The sequence below is a fragment of the Sphaerodactylus townsendi genome, linkage group LG03 (genome assembly GCF_021028975.2).
Source record: "Sphaerodactylus townsendi isolate TG3544 linkage group LG03, MPM_Stown_v2.3, whole genome shotgun sequence".
NCBI classification, from domain to species: domain Eukaryota; kingdom Metazoa; phylum Chordata; class Lepidosauria; order Squamata; family Sphaerodactylidae; genus Sphaerodactylus; species Sphaerodactylus townsendi.
Genome location: NC_059427.1, coordinates 34,605,551 through 34,623,703, shown reverse-complemented (window position 1 = coordinate 34,623,703; position 18,153 = coordinate 34,605,551). Strand labels below are relative to the sequence as shown.

General features: G+C 44.2%; 1 protein-coding gene across 5 annotated transcripts in view; it reads right to left on the bottom strand.

Annotated features, from left to right (window-relative positions):
* Window positions 1–18,153, bottom strand: part of MITF (melanocyte inducing transcription factor) — a 182,796-nt gene that overhangs the window by 120,362 nt on the left and 44,281 nt on the right. The window contains exon 1 of one of the 5 annotated variants that reach the window (XM_048489787.1): window positions 2,461–2,618. The exons of the other annotated variants lie outside the window; for them this stretch is intronic. The gene's annotated coding sequence lies outside the window, so the exon portion shown is untranslated. Of the gene's footprint in view, window positions 1–2,460; window positions 2,619–18,153 lie in introns of those variants that run through there. 5 annotated transcript variants of the gene reach the window in all.

Genomic DNA, 18,153 nt, shown 5'->3' with positions numbered 1-18,153 from the left:
TCCAGATGTTAATGGACTACAATTCCCATCAGCCCCTGCCACCATGTCCAATTGGCAATGGTGGCAGGGGGTGATGGGAATTGTAGTCCATTAACATCTGGAGAGAAATGCTTCCATATCATCCCCCTTTTGATAACATGGGAACCTTTTAATTTCTGCTGAGGGAAATTCCCCATTCCCTTGTGGACTTGGCAATTCTGACCTAAACTGTATATCCAGCATTTTCAAGCTATACATTTCTTTTTCAGGCCCTATTCTTTTTCAGGAACTCTCAACTTCTATTCTAGCCATTTCTCCCTCTGCCTGGATTTTAGCTAACTGCTGTTTCTTTTCTGCATCTATTTTAGTTTTTTTTTTCTTTTTCTGCTTATACCTTCACCATTTCAAGTTTTATTTCTGTTCATTTAGTTCATAGCTGGGATTTTCCTCACATGAGGTACTTTCCTCTCCTGTACTATCCCCACATGCCTCTTTTCTTCTAAGTGTGTGTGCCATTTCTGAAAGGAAGTTTTTTTTTCTTTTCAAAAATTTACACATCTACTTTACGAAACTGATGCTTAATGTTGGTGGGAATGTTTGTAATATTCACATCACAATGCTGCTACCACATAAATGCGACGACCCTACGCTTTCAGATGCACTGAGGAATTTTTTCCCTCCAAAAGATAATCCATCTGCCCCTCTGGACCTGAGTGACCCTTATTTTAAAAGTGTAGCATGTGAGTGACGGTATATAGGCACACAAATATTCTATTAACACACACACACTCACATATATATTCAATAAATTGAACTTTATCCGTAAGGTTTAATGACCTTCCCAGAAAGATGAAGAGTGTCCCTGTAGTTCTATACTCCGTTCCTTGTCAGAAATTATTTGGTAACAGAGGTTTCTGAACAGTTTTAAAAAAGGAACTAGAAAAATTTATTAAAACTAAATTGTTTGCCATTGTCACAAATAGGTAAATTTCAAAATCAGGCAGTTATTTACAGAATGATGTTAATGTTTCAGTTTATTTTATTATTTATTTATTATTTAGACACTATTACACAAAATGGACATTTCTCAAGCCCTAGCAAGCAGTTATAAGTACTCTAATTTACAGAAAGTTTTTAAATATTGTCAGTTTTCTTTAGGAATTTATAATTTATAAACTGACTCTCCCCTTCAGCATATCTTTCCCAAAGATAACCAATATCCCCAGGTGTGTCACAGATCAGACCAGCCACGTCTGTCTGACAATCCCCTCAGAAAGCCAAGCTTTCAATCAAGAGTAAAGAGTTGTTCACTCAACCTCTACCTCTCCAAAACTTTCCTCTAACTGTCTTTTTTGTTCAAATTAACCACTCATTCTGAGTGCTTCCGGACTACATATTGCTGATGGGGCTACTTCTGCTGGCTGCAGAGCAAGTTTTTCTGAGCTCTCTCGCCTTCCTAGACATTGGGGACCTGGAAATCTGACAGGTGGACCTCAAGGGTCTGGATCTTCAACTGACTAGTTCTGAACAAATCCAGGATCAGCAGTGTGAGTGAGCCATTGAACTTTTGGAAACAGTCTCCCCCTTATCTTTGCTTTTCTTCTCATTCGTCTTTCTTTCCTTTTCTTTTTTTGCCCATGTTTATTTTTTATTTTTTACTTCCTTTTCTGTAACTCTTTGTGGATAATTCTTCTTTAAAAAGGGATATCTCTCTCTTACTCTCTCATACTTTTATCGTTAACTCTTCATATTCAGGTTGGCTCTGCTTAGTTAAACTTTAGCAAAGTCCTGGAATCTGTCACAAGGGCCAATAACCAGTGGTGGGATCCAAAAAATTTAGTAACAGGTTCCCATGGTGGTGGGATTCAAACTGTGGTGTAGTGCCAATGGGGCTGGGCGGGGGGGCATGACTTCAGGGAAGCGTGGCTGGTGGCATCTCGAGGGCCGCAAAAGGCATTCCTGAGGCGAGGCTGTGTAGCAAGCCGATGCAAGCGTTGCTGCGCTGAGTCCTTAGGCATGGAAACGAATGCACGCAGGTGCAGGCTGACACGCACTCCGGTGCACCTCCTGCTAGACTGCTTCAAGTTCTGTGCGCTACTGCTGAGAGGAGGGGCGTAACTAAGGCAAAAATCACATGGCAAAATCACTAATTAGTAACCCCCTCTCGGCACACACAAATAATTAGTAACCTACTCTCGGGAACCTGTGAGAACCTGCTGGATCCCACCTCTGCCAATAACACTTATTGGTGGCATGCAAAATAAAACAAGCATTTATTCACCCTGCTGGTAGAAGACAATTACGCAACTATATACACAGAGAGAAACAGAGAATGTTTTTAGCAGTTCTGACTCCATTATTTACTGCCTCACAGCAATAAATGCTATTTCATTTTTGATTGTTGACCACATCCAGGATTCTGCAGCTCTTCCCACACACCCCTCAGCATTTTAAAATAAATACAAACATAAGCTTACTCACCAATGTGTACTTTTAACGCACGTATTGAATTACACTGAGATTCAAGACTCAACACATCAACAAGTCATTTGAGGATAACGCAGAAGGAGGCCTTAGCTCAGGTCTGCATGTGTATTTTGGGACGGAATATGTGAAGTTCACAACACTTGCCTGGCTAATGCAGGACCTGGTGTGCAAATTCAACCAGATTTAAAACTACAGAAGTATACATCACCAAAGGTGATGTGTATCAGAATGCATGACCGTACAAGCCATCTCTAAGCTAGCTGTCCAGTATGCCTTCCACCTGGCAACGTCACTCAACACAGCAGCTGCAGCCATATATACTTTGATCATAGATCTTCCAGCTTCTCTGAAGAATAATCCTGTTATAGAGTAATTATGCTGCCACTCCAAAGTGTTTATTCAGCTTTTTTAGGCATACATGCACTGAGGCTTCTGGTTTCCGGGGGGGGGGGGGTTGCTCCTAAAAGTGACTCTTCACGCTATCTCAACATACTGCTTTTGAAAAACATTGCAGCTTTTTCATATATTACTGAGCCCCAATATAGGGTGGCCAAATGCAGCCATTTTTTTTCCAAGGAACTGATCTCTATAGTATGAGGATCAGTTATATCAGTCAACTTGAAGCGCTACAAGGAGAGGCGGGGGTCGCGTTAACTGTGCACCAGAAGCGCCCATGCAAGTGAGTGGAAAATGGCTTCCCCCAGGCCCCTCCCTTTCCCTACCCCCCCACAGCGCTCCCCACCCCCTTTCCCACACTTGCCTTAGTTCCTTTCCTTTTTCAGAACTTGTTCAGGCTGCCCAAGGCCTGTTTGCAGTGAAAACAGCCTGAAGAACTACAGTTCCCAGGAGACCTTGAGGCTCACAAGGTCTCTTGGGAAGTATAGGTCCCATCAGGCCATTTTTACTGAGAACAGGCCTTTTGCAGCCTGAAAAAGTTCTGAAAAAGGAAAGGAACTAAGGTAAGTGTGGGAAGGGGGGCGCTGTGGTGGGGGGGTGGCACCACAAGGAGCCATGGGGGCGAAAAATTTAAATGCGCACCAGGCGCAGTTTGGCCCAGCTACGCCTCTGAGTTATATACATATGAAGCTGCCTTATAGTCAAGTCAAGTATTTATTGTTTGAGCCATTGGCTATAACAATACAGAGATACATGCAATTAAAACAGACCATTGGTCCATCAAAATCAATGTTATCTACTCAGACCAGCCATTCTCAACCAGGGTTTCCTGGTACCCTGGGGTGCCGTGAGCATGTCCCAGGAGTACCGCGGCAACACTACCGCCCCCCCCCCCTCATTTTTGTGGTGTCTTCCACCAGCGCCAGCAAGGTCATGGAGCTGGCCCATGGGGCAGGGCCTGCCACAAGGTCAGCCGCCACCACCACCCGCAGTGCTACCCTTCACCCTGGGAGGGGAAGTGGGGGGTGTGGCAAGCAGGGGCAATGGGAGGGGAAGGTGGAGAGTGGCGGCAGGGGTACCGTGAGATATAAAGAGTGAGATACCCTGACCTCGAAAAGGTTGGGAAACACTGACTCAGACTGACAATAATTCTGCAGGGTATCAAGTGGAGGTCTTTCGCATCCACTGCTACCTTTAACTGGAGATCCCAGGGAACTCTGAACCTCCTGGGAGCCAAGGAGATGTCTACCTCCCGAGCCACAGCCCTCCCCAAATTGTAATTCTGGAAGTCTCCAGGTTCCATCTGAAGGTTAACATGCTAGTTTCAATTAATACTGCTTAATCTAACCTTTTCAAAATCTCTTCCAAGGTCATAATGACAAAGCATGACCACAGCCAACTGTAGGAATATATTCCCAAACCTCAAAGTCCGATCATTTATAAAGACCTGCTCAGTTTGTGCTGCATGTTCTCTTAAGGGGTTAATTTGTGTTAGCCCAACGAGGGCAAATGCAACTGGAGGTGAAGTGAAGGATTTTGCTTGAAGGGCAACTGTAACTTTTGACAGAACTCTGGAAATCCCAGTAAAACCTGAGCTTGAGCTCTTTGTACTTCTGACAGGGTGGGAACATAACTGTGCCACCTCTTCCTAAACTGAGAATGCACAACTCATCTCCGAGTGACAGGGATGTCGACTCTGGAGTGTGGCTTCCATGGCAACGAACCCTTGCTTAAGCCCTTAACCCCGCCCTCTCCAGGTTCTACCCCAAAACATCAAGGAATTTTCCAGTCCAAAGTTGGCAACCCTAGTTTGCCGACATGAGATTTCAGGAAGCTCTATGCAGTATGAACCATCTGCTGCACTTTCGTTTCAAGATGCCTGGGAAAGAGGAGGAAAGGAACACTACCAGTTCTACCTTCTGTGGGGGTGCAGAATTTCAAGTGGTACCCCATATGGATCTGATACTGTCTATGAGCCTAAGGATCTTGTGTCTTCATCACACACAAGAGCTGTATCTCTTACAGTGCAATCCTGGGGGTGGGGAGCAAAAAACCCTCAGGAGGTGGTATGACCCTGGTGCCAATATAAATGCCACTCGCGTTGGGGGAGAGGCAGCATTGTTAGGGAACTGCACACTAGCACAGTGCTCGGGTGCCAGTGCTCCTCCAGTGAAAGAGCCCGGCGCTAGTGCCCAAAAGGGCATTCTTGCAATTTGGGGCCAGCTTTAGACAGTTTTCAGAGCTCTTTCGGCCCAAGAATGTTTCCATTTGCCATTTTACCAGCTAAAAGGTGGCCCATGGCGCTGTATAGGTGTGGCCCATGGCGCTGTATAGAGCAGCTCCCCAGGGGTTCAGAGGAGTGTCCCCGTTGGCTTGCTGGCTGCGGCACACCAAGCTTCTTTGGAGGCAGTGTCGCTCTACCCTCCCCCCCTGTGATGATACAACACCCCCCCGCCCCGAATTTCATTACCTGACTTTACATGTACAGCAGAAAACTGGACAAAAATGACTACCAATTCCGCCTGCAAGGAGCAAAACGCACTATTTTCATAATTTAAACACAATAAGGGATTTTACTGACACAAAGCAACAGGTATTCAAACACTTGTGCACTGGGAACTAATTTCATAACTTGGTTCAAGAAAAAATATTCTTCTTGACTGTATAGCCTTTCGTCAGCAGTTTCTTATCTATGGATCTTTGCGCACTTACAGTTTTTGGAGCAGCTGTGTGCTTTGCAGTGGGGTCTGCTCACATTTCCTCATTTACATGTGAAGAGGTGCCCCATTGCCTAGCCACCATTTTTCCTGCTCCCTGCTTCTGGGTGGTTGTTTGCCATTTGTTTCTGATTTTTTTAAAAGGTCATAATCTCTCACTCCCGGGATAGATTGGAAGTGTCTAAATTAAAAACGAAAAGGAGACCCATCAATCCCCTGGAAACATCAGTGGAACTGCTCCTGAGTTGGCAGGGAAGGCAGGGAAAAGTGGAAAAGTTGAACAGAGCAAAATGCATACTATTCTGCTTCACTTTCCCTATGCAGCCAGGGGGGAAAACTGTGCTTTGCCTACTCCTGGAAACCACAGAGCTTCTCTGATCTGCAGCATGGTGAGTTCTGAAGAGGGGGAACCACATGCACAATTGAGAAGCTGACCCATGAGACCAAACGTGTCCAAAAGGCCTATAAAGCGAGATTAACCACTTGCAAACTATGGTAGCCTGCCATGACCCAAATTTTGGCAAAACTGTTACCAAAGCTGGGGTGTTGCTTGGTTTCCAGGCTGTATGGCTGTGTTCTAGTAGCATTCTCTCTGAAGATGCCAGCCACAGATGCAGGTGAAATGTCAAGGAGAGAATGCTACTAGAACACGGCCATACAGTCCGGAAACCACACAGCACCCCAGTGATTCTGGCCGTGAAAGCCTTCAAAAATACACTGTTACCAAAGCATTTCTCCATAAGCCGAACTTGCCAACTTCTGTCAGTACTAAAATCTGACAACCCTAAAGGGCTGATGCTGCACAAAGCCATCTTATACCACATCAGACCCTTGGTCTATCTAGCTTTACAGGATTGCCTGCTCTAACTGGAAACAACTCTGAAACGTACTGGCCAGAGAAAGGTCTTTGCTGTGTGAGATTCTTGGCAATGCCAGGGTTCAAACCAGAGACGTTCGTATGCAAAGTAGGCACTTTATCACTGAAACATGGTCCTCCCTCAATGTTAATTTGTTCCACAAGTACTAACATTCTGCAGTTTCCAAGCAGTTTTTCACAAAAGAAAATTAGGATCTTTACAATCAAATATTTAAGCAGTGCTAGATCTCCCAAGAATTTGGACAACGCCCAAGAATACGACCTCCCAAAGCAAGCCATTTATTATGTTATAAGAAGCAAGGTGGCTTCCAGAATTCAAATGACCAAAACGTCTCCAAGGCACAGAGCGTAAAAAACAAAGACAAATAATTCAAGCAGACAGAACTGAAATGCTACAAGAGAGAACGACATTCAGTGGTAACTTCGTTGTGTGTCCTTGTAATACCCAAACAAATGCAGGCAGAGACCATGACAGAGCTTTAAGCCACTTTGAAGATATGACAACCCTATCTAGGAGGCAGCAGTCATTGAAGGGTTTTTTTTAAAAGAAGAAGAGTTGCGTGGAAAATCTAGTACACAACTGCAATTCATAAGACCCCTCCAGCCTTTGCTTGCTTCGTTCCACGCTACTTTTCATGAACAGATCCACTACACAGCAGCATCACGGCATTTCAAAGCATAAATAATGCAATTCTAAGTGGCATTTCAAAGATTATGAGCTTAACAAATGGTTTAGGAAACGGTCTTCCAAAATTAGTTTCACCTATTTGGGGGCGGGGGAGAAGGTTAGAGTCAGGAGAAGGAACAGGAGTTCCATTCATGACATGAACTCCAACCATCTTCGCCTGGATGATTTTGCTGCACTTGTTATCAAAGACATCAGAATGGTACGGTCAGGTTGAAAGTCAACCTTTGTCTCTTTTTAAAGGAACTTTGACAACTATGCATGCATACCCAAAAAAACCTCATTTGTTTTGCCTTCACAGATTTCACGTTACGATTGTTATTAGATTATTTGTTTTCCACTCATATCAATAAGGGGCTCGAGCAAGTCCTCTCTTGCCTAGATCGCATGTACCTTGGTCTGCCTTTACTTTATCTCAGAGCACAACGCTGGGCTGTAAGAAAGGAATCTGGAGGAAAGAATGTTCTTGAAGTGCCAGAAATGCAAACTGAATGAAAACAAGGAAAGCTCATTCTCCCGCATTCTATCTACATCTGCCGTAAAAACACATGAGGCTCGTTCATTTTAACTTTTATTCTTTTTTTTAAAAAAAATGAAGATTTACCTCTCTGTCCATGATCTTCCCACAAGGTCCCTTCAGCACAAGGTGCAGGGTAAACTGCTTGCAACTGATTTACCCCAAAACAGCCTTTCCCTCAAAAAAGCTCTGAAGGAGCTCTATCAAGGACTTTTATCTCAAGCTACCTTGATCCTTAGCTCTCACTTGGCCCTCCAAGACTTCTCACCTGGCTTCGATTCACACCCTGCCTTAACCCTCGCATTGGCATAGCTATTTTATTCTTCTGGGTTTAAACCTCCAGATGGCTTGACTGTTTAGCCAAGGCACAGATAATTCTTCACCCCCACACACATGAAGAACAGCCCTTCCTCAAGTACTCCTGGCTGTTACTGGCTGCGCAGATTATGTTCATGTTGTAGTTCAGGCCTGGCTTCCAGAGACTCTTGACTTAACCGGGCAGAGGAGTCTACTAAAACTTCTGGCACACAATCTGACACTGGTTCAGACTCTTACCTGGCCAGCAGTTCTCCCCGATACGGCGATGAAATGGGCACATGCTGATCTCTTCCTCAGCATCCGCTGTGAGTAGTCAATAAGGATACCAGCCAGTATGACGCATTACTCCCCAAGCAAAGGGCTTCTTTCGCATCTAAAACCTACAGCGTTGTGATTGTTTAGCCCCCCCCAATAAAAAAGGTACATGTTTCATAGGCAAAGTCAAGGCATGCAGACTTGCCACAGAAGTTCTGTTGAGCATGCAAGCCGGTCTTCCCTATACATCCTCCTTGTACACAACATCCGACTGGAACAGGCCTTCCTCTGAATTCTTCCCCTTCTTCAGAAAGGTAGGTTCACCTCAGCACCTCTGATGAACACCGTGTTCACAATAAAACTGCCTCCCATCAGGTCTCTCCCTTTGCTTTGAAGCAGTTAACACCCCATCTCTTAATTACCCCTAAACTGGGCGAGTCTCCTGAACAGTACACTGAAATACAAAGGCAAGTTTGACAGTTCTGACAAGCAGCTTCCCAAAAAGATTTTACCAAAACTCATCCACGGTTACCTTGTCTCCAACATTATGTGTGTAAGTGCTGTTAATTCACAACCAACGTATGCCAACTTATCACCTCAAGGAACACTGCACCAGAAGAACCCGAAGAAGCAACTTAAACCAGTCTCCATTTTGGTGCAGCAATTACCAATGCAAAAATCAAAACAACTGTCTTGTTTTGGAGAAGAGAGTACATGCTGTTCTTGAATGAAAGAGATCATAATCTCTGGGAGGGATGAAAACTAGTTTAATGCCATATAATTTAGTAGTACTGAATCAATCTGCACAGCTATACTACCTAACAGCATTAGTCAATTCGAAGTCTTTGATTCTTATTTTCCATGTATTTGTGGACTTCATTAGGTAGGATTTCCATTACAGACTTTCTTAAAAAGCTTTGTCTGGGAGACTGACACACTTCCCCTTCATACGGCACAAGCTATATTTGTCCCCACCATCCGAAATGCAAACTGAATTTAATTGAGCAAGAATATAGAACACCCTTGATGATACAGTGTTTCTAAGGAGGGAATTTCCGATTAAATCAGTGCCCATCAGATACTGAGGGGAAAAAAAATCATACACTGGTTTCACCACAGAAATAAGGCTTCACGGTCTCTCAGATGATTCTAGGTATAATTATGAATAGAACCCTTTGCTAAAGAAAGTCATTCGTCCTTGGGCTTTACATAAGAAAACGCTATACTAAGAAAACTAAAATGGCATAGAACATTCTAGAAAAGTCAGCAAATATAAAGACATAATCCCACTCCTTTAGCAATTGTTAAGAACTTCTTTAAAACTATATTATTTCAAGTATCGCAGAATACTGGTTCATATTTAAATAGGGGCAACGTGTTTCCCCCACCCTTCGCAGTATTACACTGTGATGAACCAGTAGCTGATAGTGTCCAACTACAGATTGCGGGAGCCTTGAACTTCTCTTTGTGGAGGAGAGGGAGAGAAGAGAACGTGTGCTGTTAGATACGGCTTTTTCTCAGCTGGCACCTCCTTAAATTTAAAAAGGCACAGTGTTGTAGGAAACAAAATAGATGTGACAGTTTGAATGTCAGGGTCTGTTCCCCCGCTGTGTCTGACAGTGAGGATGATGGCCAGTCATGCCGGTCTTTTGACTCCAACGAAGGAGACTCATGAGGAACCAGATGCGGCCACACCGGCCTCTGACGGCCTTACAGAACTAGGGCCAGCCCAGCAAGCACCCCCAGAACAGGCCCAGAGCTCACCTCCAGCCCCCCCAGCTTGCAGCCCTCCTGGTTCCCCTACCCCGCTAGAGCAGCGCCGGCAACGGATGCGGCAGGACCCGACAGAGCACCGGCGATCAGCTAGACTGGCTACTCCCAAGATGTGAGTTCTCACAGTCTCAGCTCCCTAAGCAAGATGTGAGTGCTCACAGACTTGGCTCCCTGAAGCATGGCAATCAGTCCCACATGGATAAAAAGGGCTGGTTGCTGCTTCATGCCTTTGCAAACAACAGCAGCTCATGTTGATGGCTTCCCTGCTCTGAACTGTGTGTTAGACCTGACTTCTGGATTACAACTCTGTTTATGGACTTTGCTGAACTGATTCCTTGTGGACTCCCTTGTATGGCCTTTGCTGAACTTGTGGACTTGCTCTGTATGGACTTTGCTGCACTGCGGCTTGTGGATTTAGTTTGAGTGGACCCAGCTGCACCAATGGACCAGTGAGCTTCTTTGCCTATCTTATATAAAGTAAAGCTGTGAGTGTTCAATACACCTTGCCTCATGCCTCCTTTGTGGCCAGCCCATGACACTGAATTGAGATTTACCACTTTGGCTTCTCAGGTGCCTTGTGACAGTGCAACTTGGTATCTGTTAGTAGCTGCAGAGCTGTTCTGTTCTAGATCAATCCATGCATATACGTTTTCACACAGCCTCATGATACTGTCCCTTAAAAAGTGTGGGTTTTTTTACCGAAAATTTTTGCAAAGCTAAAATAGATGTGGCTAAGTGTTTGCTGCTCTGTAGCACTCCAGGAATATAGTGCCCACATTTTCAATTAAAAGCAAATCTTGAAATAAGTTGCCATCAAGCCAGATGCTTTTGACTATGCAGAGGCATAGCAAGGGAGAAAAGCGCCTGGTGCACCGGTGCATCCTCCACCTCCCTGTCCCACCCCGGAATGCCCCCGGAACGCCCTCGCCACATGCCCTCGCCACATGCCCACAGGTGCATCGCGCCCCTGTCCCCTGTCCCCTGTCCCCATGCCCCTGTCCATTGAATGTGAGAATTACTCAACGTATTTATTTACTTCGTTTGTACCCTATCTTTCTCCCTGTGGGGACTCAAAGTAGATTGCATTGTTTTCCTGTCCTCACAACAATCCTATGGCATAGGTTAGGCTGAGTGAGCGTGACTGACCCAAGGCAGAAGAGTAGGGATTGGAACCTGACTATACAGACACAAAGAAGGAGTGAACTGCAAATGGTTATGTACTTGGCAATTAGGTCATTTTAATACTATGAACTTTAGCGATATGGTCCTCTTCCATATTTGAAGACCACGTTATTTGAAGACCTACAGCTGCAGCACAACCTAGCTTATTTACGTTATTTGAAGACCTACAGCTGCAGCACAACCTAGCTTATTTACCCAGCTGTTGCTGTGATGAATAAGCAGCTACTGCGCAGGCACAAAGATGATCGACACAGCATTCAAAACATTGAAAAGTTTCACTAGCCTTAGCTAGAAATAAACAATGGTTCAGAGTTATGTCTGAACCAAAACATTGTGTGTACATGCAAACTGGGCTCATCCCAATACAGTCCCTCACAAACACAATCATAAAAGTTGACTTTCTGTTATTTCCTTGCTATGTTCTTTGGTTGCTGAATTTGAAGACAGAGCTAAATATAAAGCAACTACCTGACTTGGACTGAAAACATCCACCCAATCCTGTACTGTTTATACAGTACAGTGAACGAGCATATATCCTGCATGTTCATGAGAACATCTGTTTGTAAAAGCAAAGTCACTTTAGGGAAATGAAAGCAAAAACAAGAACCTGGATAAAGGTGACCTTTCAATAACATAGAATTAAGTACCTGAAGGTCACGAAAATACAAATAAAAAGTTGCTAATTACAAAATGATAAAAATATAGAAAATGTATGTATATTTTTATTACAAATTAAAGCATAACAGCCAATATTACAAATATTTGCTTACGTATACATAACACATATATCCTGTTTCGCCGAATATAAGACATCCCCTAAAAATAAGACATAGTAGAGGTTTTGCTGAAGTGCGAAATATAAGGCATCCCCCAAAAGTAAGACATAGCAAAGTTTTTGTTTGGAAGCATGCCCAATGAACAGAACACAGAAAAATAAGACATCCCCTGAAAATAAGACATAGCGCATCTTGGGGAGAAAAATTAATATAAGACACTGTCTTATTTTCGGGGAAACACGGTACCAATCTTGATCCTCCTTGATCTCAGATTGCAAATGCCTTAGCAGACCAGGTGCTCAGGAGCAGGAGCAGCAGAAGGCCATTGCTTTCACAACCTGCATGTGAGCTCCCAAAGGCACCTGGTGGGCCACTGCGAGTAGCAGAGTGCTGGACTAGATGGACTCTGGTCTGATCCAGCAAGCTAGTTCTTATGTTCTTACGTAGGCTATTAAGGACACAGACTGATAGCTCTCATTTGTAATATGTGTGTATATATATATGTATGTATGTAAATATATGTGTCTGTATAAAAGAGATATACATAGGTATTTTTATAATTTGATAAATAGCGACTCTTTATTTGTATTTTCTTTACCTTATGGTACTTAATCCCATTGTTATCGGGATAAATTTGGTTCCCCTTTTTTGTTCAAGCTTTCAATAACATGTTTTGTCATACATCCATTGAATGTGAGAATTACTCAACGTGTATAAAAATGAAAAACAAGTGTAGACTGCATGGATTATACAGGCATTCACTGTAAAGAGTGGCTGAGATTTACCTTGGCCACCGTTGCTGCAGGGGTGAGGCAGGGAGAGGGGCAGGCTCAGCTCCCTCACGTCATCTGGCAGCTGTTTATCAGGCCACTTGGAGCAGAGGAAAATGGCTTTTTAGCTTAGTGCCTCTAGGCAACGGAAGGAGGCCCGTATTGAGCAAGATAGCAGCAGCAGACTTGCAGAAGTGAGCGATTGGGAATTGGTTGCTTGTGCTTAGCGGATTGCAGTGCAACCTCAAGCGGCATGCGAGGGAGAACAAGGGGCCTGCCGCAGTAGGCCCAGCAGTAACTGGGATCCGTCCGCTACACCGTGCCTCTGCTTTCTTTTGCCAGCACACCAATAAAACAACTGTGGCCCAATTTTACCCACATAATGGGGTTTTCTATACCCTTGGACCTCTTCCTCCCCTCCTCGGGTGGCAACTTGTGAACAGGACGTTTGCCAGTCTTTAAAGCACTTGGTCTGCCATTCTGGATTGACATCTTCTCCAGGCTTGGCTGGGACAAGCTTTAAAAACAAAGAAGCGGTTCTTTTTTCTACTCCAACCTCGATGAACAAACAAGATCCAAAGTCCTGTTCTGAATGACATACATTACAAAGCACCTCAAACACTTCAATTATGAACAGGAAGCCCCACAGTGAGGATGTGCAGCTGACACATTTTTTTTAATAATATTACTTTAATAAAAGACAAGAGAACAACACGTCCCATCAAACAGGAACGTGGGGTTGGATGCCACAATTTAGTTGTGGTTGCTTACTGGTTCTCTCTCCCTCACATAACCTGTTGTGAATCAGACCAAGCAGATGAATAAGTTCACTGTGGGCGAGAGGATCCCTTGCATTGTAGCTGCAAAGGTACTCTTACACAAGTAGGCACCATATGGAAAAACCCTTTTACACTGGGGTTGGGCTATCAGAAAAAAGTTTTACAGCTTTCTTTAAATGAAGGAGTCTCAGAACCAGGTACCACATTACCAGAATCGACTGTGATCAGGGACAAAGCAAGGACATCTAACCAAGCAGACTCTGTGAGCATTAGACACCATTGGTATGACTCCTGGACGGTGAGATGTAGCCCACAGTATGACACACTTGAAGAACAACTTCACCCACATCAACATCCCAAGTTTCATACCACACGAATGCAGAGTCGGCTGTGAGTTTGACGGGAAACGTTACACAACGGCTGGCTCCAAAGTTGGCAGACTTCAATTTATACATGGTTCATTCTTCCACAATATAAAAGACTCACAAGGGAGCGGTGGCGGATTAACCCATCCTTGGATATGACAGCAGAAAGTGTTTCCAGTCACACACCGGACCTTCGTCAGACCAAGGCCTGGGGTAGATCAATAGTGGCAATTTTTATCACTCTATTTGCCACTTCATAAGATTCTTAAATCCTCGTCCCAATGCACAGCTTTTACTTTGGGTTTGTGGGGGGAGGGAGCAGTGGTGGGATCCAAAAATTTTATTAACAGGTTCCCATGGTGGTGGGATTCAAACAGTGGCGTAGCGCCAATGGGGCTGGGCGGGGCACGATGGGGGCATGGCCGGGCAGTCCGGGGGTAGGGCATTAATAATTTCTCTGTTACTGTAAAAAACTCTTACTGTAAAAAAAAAGTTCCTAATTTCCAGCTGGTCTCTTTCTGTCCATAATTTAAACTCATTATAGCAAGTCCTATCGTCTACTGCCAACAGAAACAACTACTTCTCCTCTAATTGACTGCCTGTCAAATACTTAATACTTTCAAATACTTAATTTTGTTTCTGGAACTCAAAAGAAGGATACTTTCCTTAAACTAGGAACTTTACCATATTTCTAAAACATGTTTTTCAAACAGCCCAACAGGGAGAATTATCCCGTTTTCTACCTTCGCTAACCAGCCACATAGGAAACAACAGGACTTTATGATTTTTGGACCTAATGGAATTTCTAACGGAAAAGTAGATACAATTAGTAACCCCCTCTCGGCACACACAAATAATTAGTAACCCACTCTCGGGAACTGGTGAGAACCTGCTGGATACCACCTCTGGGAGGGAGGATCCCTTTCACAAAATTGCACACTTCTTAATGTCCCCAGCTCTCAAGTTCCCACTGGTTACCAGACATAGCCTGGCAACACTAAGGAGCCTCTCCAGACTGCTTTTAGATTTGATAAACACAGGAAAAATATTGCGGAAGCAGAACAGCAGAAGCAAAGGAGTTTGGATTTATACCCCACTTTTCTCAACGGTAAGGAGACTTGGGGGTGGAGCCTCGGAAGGACAGGGATTTCAGTGGGGCACAATATTTTTTTTCGCCCCGTTTCCCCCTTTATAAGACTTCTAAATCACTCGGTAAGTAATACTGAATGGTCCCAGGTGTAACATAAGTGAGAGACATGTTTTTAAAAGGCTGACAAATCATGATGTGAACACTTGCCCTAAATGGAGACTTACAAATTATGACTGCTAAAAGGGTCATAGAAGTCCATGAAAGAGGATGTGATCATGAAAGTAAAACACATGCTACATTTGGCACACAGCATATCCAACTGTGACAAAGCAGGATGAGTTTCATTGGAGCATGATGCCCCCAACACTAAAATATATATCTGCAAGGCTTTGGTGCTGCAAGAACACATACAGTCTTTGATAACCCCATGTACAAATAGAGTGAACAGTCACTTCACAATCTCACTGATGCTATCTGTGCATGGATTAATTTTAAAAATGTGCATACTCTCAATTTCTGAACTCAGAATCAGTGTTGTGTGCCATGACATCACTTCCGATTAACCACAGAATTTCCAGCAATTCCTAGAGCTACCCAACATCACTTCCAGGTTTTCTTGAAAGTTATGTTATGGTATACACAGTGCTGTTCCCCTCTCTATGTCCCTACTCCTTGACCTTGCAATCCTAGGTATAAGTAAACAAATAGAGAAGAAAGGAGAAGTTTACATAAGTTTACTTTACACCAGAACAGCCCAGTTGAGTTCTGGATCATCTTCAATGTTTGGGTGTTAACCTTTAAGGCCTTACGCGGCTTGGGACCTTTGTACCTTCGGGACCGCATTACCCCATATGTCCCTACTTGACCTCTGCATTTGGCAGAGGTCATTTTGCTGGTGGTTCCTGGCCCCTCAATGATGCAGCTGGCCTCCACTCGGGCCAGGGCCTTTACGGCCCTGGCCCCTGCCTGGTGGAACACTCTTCCTCCAGCTGTCCGGGCCCTGCGGGATCTGGGTGAATTCCGCAGGGACTGCAAGACTGAGTTGTTCCACTGGGCTTTTGGAGTGACCAGCCGCTGATGTGCTCCCTCCTGTTCTCCTGGGGTCCCTTTAACATCTACCGGACCCACCATTCCCCCCCTCTTTGTTTTTTGTTTTCTGTTCTTGGGAGGGTTTTAATAAGGGTTTTATTACTGGGTGCCATTTTATTTTATATCCATAGTGACTGCTGTATTTTAATGGGGTTTTTAGTCTTTAGTTATTGGAGCCTATATTATTGTTCTATTCTGTATTTGTTTAATTGCTCTTTTCATTATGGTTGTATTTTGAGAAGTTGTGTTGTACACCGCCCAGAGCCCTGTGGGGGTAGGGCGGTATAGAAAACTTAATAATAAATAATAAAAACTAAATAATAAAAGAAGAAAAAGAAGAAAATTAAAGGGCATCGAGAGCAGTTAAGTCCATGCTTGAAATAAAACTATCAGAGTAGTTGGTGCCAGCAAAAGAGGAACAGTTCAGGCTGAAAAACAATTGCTATTCCTAATCGAGCCAGTAAGTGTAGCTGTTTAACAGGATAGAACATAAAGAATCTGAAAGTCCATTTCATAAAAAGAAACTTTAAGTGGAACAGTGAAAATTGTCCAGTCATTTTCCTGTGCCAGATACCATGCATCTAGGAGAAGTCTTATGTGCCTGGTCATATTTAAAGGACAGATTCAAACGCAAGAAACTGTGTGATAGAATAGAGCAAGCCGAATTACTGTGGATAGAGGAGCTTTACAAAAATTACATTCCAGACAGGACTGCCTGCAAATTTACAGTCCAAAAACAGGAAAAGCAAAATTCAGACTTCAGTCCTTCCTGCAGCTGCAAGCGTTGAAAGCAACGAGCCAGAAGCAAAGTAGAAATGATGTAGCTAAAAATACATTACCAACAATATTTGGTGGTAGTGGTACCTGTCAAATGCCACAAAACCCCGACAAGCACAACACAGCACCACTATATTTTAACTGCACAATGGAAGAGTCTCCCCACCCGCCTGCCTTCGATTCTATCATATGGAGATAGTGAGACTAGTCTTACATATGCTGTAGAGGCATATGGATTGCATCAAAAAGAACGGCCGTGACTTACCGCGGCGGCCATTGCTGTTGGGGAAGGGACAGCCTCCTGGGTGACAGCTGCCTGCGTGGCCTTCGGGCGAGTCTCCCCAATGGCCAGCATGAGGTTTTGGGCTGAAATTTAGGGCCAGGCAGTGACGCTGAGCGCCTTTTCACATTACTGGGGAGGTGGGCTAGGCAGCCTATATAAGGCTGGGCCCGGCCTACAACCTCCCCCTTTTGCTGGAGCACGTTCGTTTCCCACCCACCTCGCCCTGTTTTTTAGCTTTTGTTAATGCATGTCTGTTCTGTTATAGGGTTGGCCGTTTGCGCATGGGGGACTGATCTTTAGTTTGGGGTCAGCGGGCGAAATATCCGCTTTATTGGAACCTCCTTGTGAGGTTTGGGGTGGAGCAAGCCAAGGGGTCACCTGCCCAGACATGGGCTTCTATGGCTTGCGTCCCTGGCAGCAAAGAGTCTCCAGGAAGTGGCAACCGCCCATCTGGAATCTCACTGCTGCTCCAGCGTGTGGTAATTTTTCATCAGCAGGCGTGCTGTAGAAAAATTTAGGTGTCTGGGGGACAGCATCGGGCTGCCCAGTACACTGATCAGACTCCCATGCTGCGCCTTACGTTTTGTTTACCTTGAACCAATTTCTGTTAATAAAATGGCTATGGCCAACTTTTCCCACACAAAAAGCATGTTGTTCTCTCATTTATTCCTGGTATGGCTAGGAGGGCTTTAGTTACTTCCCTCGAGCAGCAATATACCATTACAAGGAATTGGCTTGTGTGTCTAATGTGTAAGTGTGTAAGATGCTCCAGACTTCAGACGCAACCGACCACATAGCTGCAGACAAGACAGGGGTCACGGATTGGGGGGAAAGGTTTCTGGGGTATATATGCATGAGTTTATGTCTGAGCTTTAATTCAACTGGGCTTTCGTCACTTCTTTGCTTGGAAGATTCAGCAGCTTCCCTGAGATGTACAACTGAAACGTTTATGCAGAGCTACTTAGAATCCAAAAGCTGCCTTCGTGAGCATTCAAACGGCTATATCCAAATTATTATTTGTGTTCTAGATATTGCATG